At 39.3% G+C, this 6386-nt stretch overlaps 1 long non-coding RNA gene across 1 annotated transcript in view; it reads right to left on the bottom strand.

The window, feature by feature from the left end:
• The window catches only part of LOC102471717 (uncharacterized), a 41487-nt gene extending 35862 nt beyond the window's left edge, over window positions 1-5625 (bottom strand). Inside the window, exons 1-2 of the long non-coding RNA XR_335449.1 lie at window positions 5549-5625; window positions 5403-5454 (exon numbers count right to left, since the gene is read on the bottom strand). This is a non-coding gene — a long non-coding RNA (uncharacterized LOC102471717). The remainder of the gene's footprint in view (window positions 1-5402; window positions 5455-5548) is intronic.
• Window positions 5626-6386: the final 761 nt, after the last annotated feature.

Raw genomic sequence — 6386 nt, 5'->3', positions numbered from 1 at the left:
GCTAACTGCTGGTCCCCTTGCATATTTTCTTCAGTATCTGAGGATCTTTAAAAGTTCATGAAAATGAATATGATAAAAAAAGCCATGCATGCATTTTAAGAATCCTTACACCAAAGTAAACTCATACTTTAATTCCATTTCCCATGAACTTTTTGAAGTGCGTCAGTATAATCCACCTTAAATTGGAATGTAAAGTCTTTGTGTGCTGTGATTTTTGTCTACTTTACTGTCATATTCACAGCTTCAAAATCTCCACTATTGAGTGTGAGCTACTTGAGTAAAAATGGACAAATAATTGAACAGATATATAAAAATCATGAAATTATCAAATATGTAGATAACATGGTAGGTCGGTTAAAAAATAGTCAGTGAGCCATTTCATTCAATCAAACTGGAAGGGGTTAAATAGCCAAGAAGTATGTAAAATAACTAATGGAATCAGATCTCTCTGACTGCCCCAGCAGCACAGGTGTTCAGTGCTGTGCATAGAAAGTTGGATCCCACAGGGCTGAATGCAGTTCAAATCTCGGTCCCCACAGCTCGAACAGCACACCAGATGCATGTGTATGTGTGCCCAAAGTCCTGGTTTGTGAAAATAAGTGGAGAAGAGATTGCGCTGGTACGTGTGTGCGTGTGCCCAACATCCCGAGATGAGAATGGAGGAGAAGGGATTGAACGTGACTGTCACTCCTGGAGGAATGATTTCTCACATGTGACCTATAGCAAAACTAAAAACAAGTAAACATAAAATCAGAATATCGAATTCAGGATCTGAGTTTGGAGAACTACTCTGACCTAAACCACCAGAACATCAGCTGCGTTTTCCTTCTCAGGACTGAACACAGGTGGCCTCTGATCCCCACTGTACACAGCCCTCTATGCCAGGTGGCTGTCTCCTGTAGGTTCCTCCTCCTACAGTCTTCTCTAGGCCTCAACATGGGAGCTGTTCTGCCTTCTGCAGTTATTCATGGCTGTGTCATCACAGCATCTCCTTTGCTCTTACAGTCATCCTTAACTGTGTACCCTATTGTCTGCATTATAATTGCCTCCCTTCAAAATGCCTAGTACTTTTATTTCTTTCCAGTCGAACCTATGAATATATTTGTGAATGGATTGTCAAATTAATGGGTATTTGGACAGCATGGGTCATGAAATTATTCAACTGGCACTTCTCAAATTGTGCAGTGGTTGCAGTTGTTTTTAATGGACCAAGCTGCACCTTAAGCTGTGTCTTACAGTGTGCTAATAATGACATACTTATCTGAAAGTCCAGAGGAAACAGTAAACGCAGACGTCTTGAGTCAGCTACTATTCCAGATCCCAGATTTTTATGGTGTCATCTCCATGGAATTAAGAGTATGCTAAAAGATTCTTCTACTGTGCTTTTTCTGAATATAAATGATTTTCTTAAATTTCACTGTTGGCATCTGAAAATGCCTTGAAATGTCATGATTTTCATATGGCAACACCTTGATTTATATGTCTATAAGATATATATTTTATGAAAAATTTGCATTGTGATCCAGAAGTTACTTATTATATTAATGCACCCATGCCATATGTAGCATAATCAGAAACTACTGTGCAAGAAATCATCGACTTGAAAATTGCATCTGCTAATTTTAAAATGACTCTAATGTAAAAGATACATCTGTTTATTCGTAGGATACAACCAGAAGTTCTTAATTAAGAACCTATAGTGACTCCATAAAGCTCATGCACCAAAACCATCTAGAATACGCTTATTTTTTTAATCATTTTAATTTCTTTTATACATTCAATCACTATCCATCATACAACTTGAAAAGTGAATGTATTCAACATGAATACAGTTCACACCAGTCCAGTTAAATGATGTCGTTTTTCCATCTTAGAGGAGCTGGCATTCTCTGTCATTTTAAGCCCATGAGGAGGTGTGTACATTCAAGGTTGGATTATCGCCCTCAAAGCTTCAGTCTACCTCTGCTTTGGTCATGACTCTCCACAGTTTTCATCTGAGAACCTGGTGTTTTCTACAGAGTCCTTCACTTAATCACTCCCAGAAATCCGACACTTGTCAACCTATCCAAAATCTCAACACTGATTTTTAGTAGTTTTTTGTTAGGTTTTGCCTGTCTCCCCTCCAGACCCAGGTTTGGACAAAGAAATTTACAAAGAAAAGCACCCAGGTATTTAAGCTCTCCAAGTTGTCATGAAAGACTCTGCTGGTTTGTGTGATTAACCCCCACAAAAGCCAGTTTGGGTACAAAGCCCAAGTTGTCACTGCCTGGTTGGGTCTAGAACAAAAGCAGCTGCAGAAGCTCAGGTCTCCAACTGAGAGTCAGCCCTCTCAGGAGTATTGGTCCCTGTAGTTCCCTGGCCTCAGCTTCCCTGCTGCTTTCAAATAACACCTTCTGTTGTCTGTTAGAGCACTTACTTGCTGCCAGCAGCTTTAACAACAGAAAGGGATTTAACTTGATGAATGTGGTACTTATAAATGTATTGCAAATACTGAAGAGTGATCTCTACCCATAAATCAAGGAATAATCTGAAGATCAATAGTACTAATACTGACTGGGCTCTCCAGGGCAGCTGTTACCTCTTCAACACTCACATAGATGGGAAATCAGCAGGAGACCACTGACGGAACAGGGAAGGATGGCTTAAAGGACATCACATGATACATACAGCAAATATAGCAGAACCCAAGGTCAACACCAAGGCTCTGGACCCACTGGAACCTACTGACTAAATACAGACTTGCTGCCGCGGCAAACGGTAAAACGAGGCCGGGCCATGACTGTTGCCAGAAGTACTTCAGCAGCAGGGTTTAACCTCTATCTCACTCACGGGAATGTTTGGGAGGTCTGTATGAGTAGCCTGTAGTTTATTGTCCCTCCATTTAATAATGCCACTGCAGGGAACCAGCAGTTAGCGTAATGGCTATGTCGCTGGACTCCCACATAGCCAACCGTGGTTCGCGTCCAGGACCCGGTGGCTTAAAACTCACGCCGGGCGCGTGTGCGTGCGTGCCCAGGATCCCAAGAGGAGAACGGAGGAGAAGGGATTGCAGCGTGACCATCACCCCTGGGGGATGATTTCTCGCTTTCTGTCTCTATGTCTCTCTCTTGTCTGTCTGGCGAGTGCACGCACCCTATAGCGAAAAATCTCTCCCCCCAAAAAATAAAAATAAAAATAAAATAATGCCACTGCAATCCAAAATTAACCAAAGAAAACCTTTTTTTTTCTGGACAATCTCTGTTTATTTTTGTGACTTGTCAATTTTAAGTCTCTGTTCACTTTTAAGTGAGAATTATTATCTTTTTCTTGTTGATCAGTAAAAGCCAGTCATTTGTTGTAGATGTTAAAAGTATTTTCTTGGGCCAGTCCAGCCTGGTGGCTAAGGTGGCTATATTCCACATGGCCAACAGCTCAGTTCAAGTCCTGGACCTGGTAGCTTAAAAACATACTAGATACACACATACACACACACACACACAAAAAAAAAAAAAAACATACTAGACACATGTGCACATGTGTCCTGAATCTTGATAGGATGGAGAAATGGAGGGAAGGGATTGTGGCATGACCACTCCTCACTGGGAGAGTGCTTTCTCTCCCCATTACACCCCCCCATCTCTCTATCTCAGGCGAGCACTTGTACTCTCTGAAAAAAATAAATTCAAGTCATTTGCACCAACACTACCTATTAAACGCTTATCTTTCAGCACTAACCTAATCATAAATATGTACTCACTGCTTACATCTATGGGGTTGTTTCTCATCTCAAACTTATTTTACATTATTTTATACTCAATTATTACTTTTAATTATTTTATTACTAATTTGCTACAGGGCACAGGTGCTCACCAGAGAGACAAGAGAGTGAGAAAGTGAGAAAGCAAACCACCAGGTTCAAATAAACTGGTCAGCCATGTGGGAGTCCAGAACCTTAGCCTCCATGCCACTTGCTGACCCCATTTTATTGTGTTATATTAATACACCAAAAATATATTTTTTGTTTACACTTCTATGCAAATGACAGAATACCGTTCCCGAGGTAAACAAAACATTCTGTTCCTAATTTGTTGTGAAGTGAATTAAATTTATGACTCAAAAGTTTGCAGTATCAAATCCTCCAATTAATGTTATTTTGTTTCTTATTTTCAATAACTTTTCTTCACTTTTAGTTTTGGGCAATTATCCCTAAATTTATATTTTGAGTCTATGTCTATTTTAAGTTTTTTTAAAATTTATTATTGGTATAAATAAAAAATAACTAACTAGAGTGTGTTTATTTTGTATTGAGTTAGTTTTAGATCTCTTTTTAGTTTCATTGTTACTGGTTGATTATATTAAATTTTATAGAGTATCTTCCTGATCATATAATACATTTCTTGTGTTGTCTTTCTTTTTCAAAATAACATTTACCTCTTTCTTTTTCATTACATTCTTAATTACATCCATAAATATTTTTATATTATCAATATCATCTCCAGAATACAGCAGGGAGTTTTATATTGTTTTTAGAACAACTTGAACTTTCATATCTAAATGTCAAAGAGTAAATAGTTTTTCAGTATTAAGATTTTGAAGTAGAGGTAATATAAAAAGCATATTTACATCTCCAAAAGTTAATATAGTATTCTAGTGATGTATGAACAAACCCGAAGTTCACTAAATTTTATGGAACATCATAATTTACCTTAGATGTTTTTTAAAGAGGTATTTGCTATAGGGTGCATGCACTCGCCAGACAGAGAGAGACAGAGAGACAGAAAACAAGAAATCACCCCCCAGGGGGGATGGCCATGCCACAATCCCTTCACCTCCATTCTCCTCTCAGGATCTTGGGCACGCATGCACACACACTCGGCATGAGTTTAAGCCACCGTGTCCGGGACGTGAACCGCAGTCGACTACATGGGAGTCCAGTGACATAGCCATTATGCTAACTATTGGTCACTTACCTTAGGTATTTTTTTTATTCTTGGAGAGGTTTTTGCTATAGGGCGCGTGTGCTCGCCAGACAGACAGAGAGAGACATAGAGACAGAAAGCGGGAAATCACCCCCTGGAGGGGATGGCCATGCCACAATCCCTTCTCCTTCATTCTCCTCTCGGGATCTTGGGCATGCATGCACACGCGCCTGGCGTGAGTTTTAAGCCACCGGATCCGGGACGCGAACCGCGGTCGACTATGTGGGAGTCCAGCAAACATAGCCATTACGCTAACTGCTGGTTCTCTCTTATCTTAGGTATTTTTAAAATATGGTTTATACATAATAAAATGCATCCTTTTTAAATATAGTCTGTTGATTCTGACAAATTTATACACCCACATAACCACCATCAAATCAATACACAGAATATGCTCATCACCCCAAAGGCTCTGTTGTGTCCCTTGGCCATCAATTTACTCACCATTCACCTTTGTTCTAGCTCCACAGGTTCATTTTGCTTCATCAAGTTTTCTCTAGAATTAAAAAAATAAAAATAATAAAATCAATTTTTTATGTATAATGTCACTCCTTGAAAATAATATTTTAAAGTTTGCTGGTGTTTCATACACCAATGTCTGATCCAGTCTCTTGCTGTTAAGCGCTGTGGGACCCTGTGAAGCTGCCTCCATTTGCTTCGTTCACCTGCACATTATCTATTGGGATTGTTTACAGTTCTCAGCTCTATGGACACAGTTGCTATGGACACTCATGTGGATGTTTGTATAAATTTATGTTTCTATTTTCTGAGGTAGGGGTAAATACCAAGGAGTGGAGCTGTCACATGGTATGCCAGTTAATTAGCTTATTGTCCTAACTCCAAATTCACCATTCACTACTTGCTCAGTAAAGACAAAGCTAGACCATAATTTTTTTTTTTTTTTCTTGGTGGGTTGGCAGACGTTAAGCTTTATCAGTAGGGATTCAGGAAAAGCAACAATAACAAAACATTTGAAGAAGTGATTTTCTTTCCTGATTCAGGTGTGCTCTTTCTTTGTTTTTATAGCACAGAAGATACTCCGACACCAGGCTCTTCTGGCAGAGGTGTTTCCCACAGTGCCTGATTCTCCTGGGCAGATGGCTTCTCCACCACCCAGCCTATGGCAGGTAGGCAGCTTCTCCCTTGTCCAGGGCCTCGAGATAACCTTTGGGTCCTCCCAGCAGGGACGATGGCCATGAATACATATACTACATGTAATACACTATACATGTATTATATATGTGTGTATTTGTATAATATATGTGTATATGTACGTGTGTGTGTGTATATGTGTGTGTGTGTGTGTGTATATATATATATATATATATATTTGTATATATATTATATAATATATATACCTCCCTGGTGGGATAATTTCTCACTTTTGCTATCTCTGTCTCTCTGTATCTCTGGTGAGTACACACACTT

Source organism: Tupaia chinensis, unplaced genomic scaffold, assembly GCF_000334495.1.
Source record: "Tupaia chinensis unplaced genomic scaffold, TupChi_1.0 Scaffold000420_1, whole genome shotgun sequence".
Lineage (NCBI taxonomy): Eukaryota > Metazoa > Chordata > Mammalia > Scandentia > Tupaiidae > Tupaia > Tupaia belangeri.
This window is presented reverse-complemented; position numbering and strand designations above follow the sequence as displayed.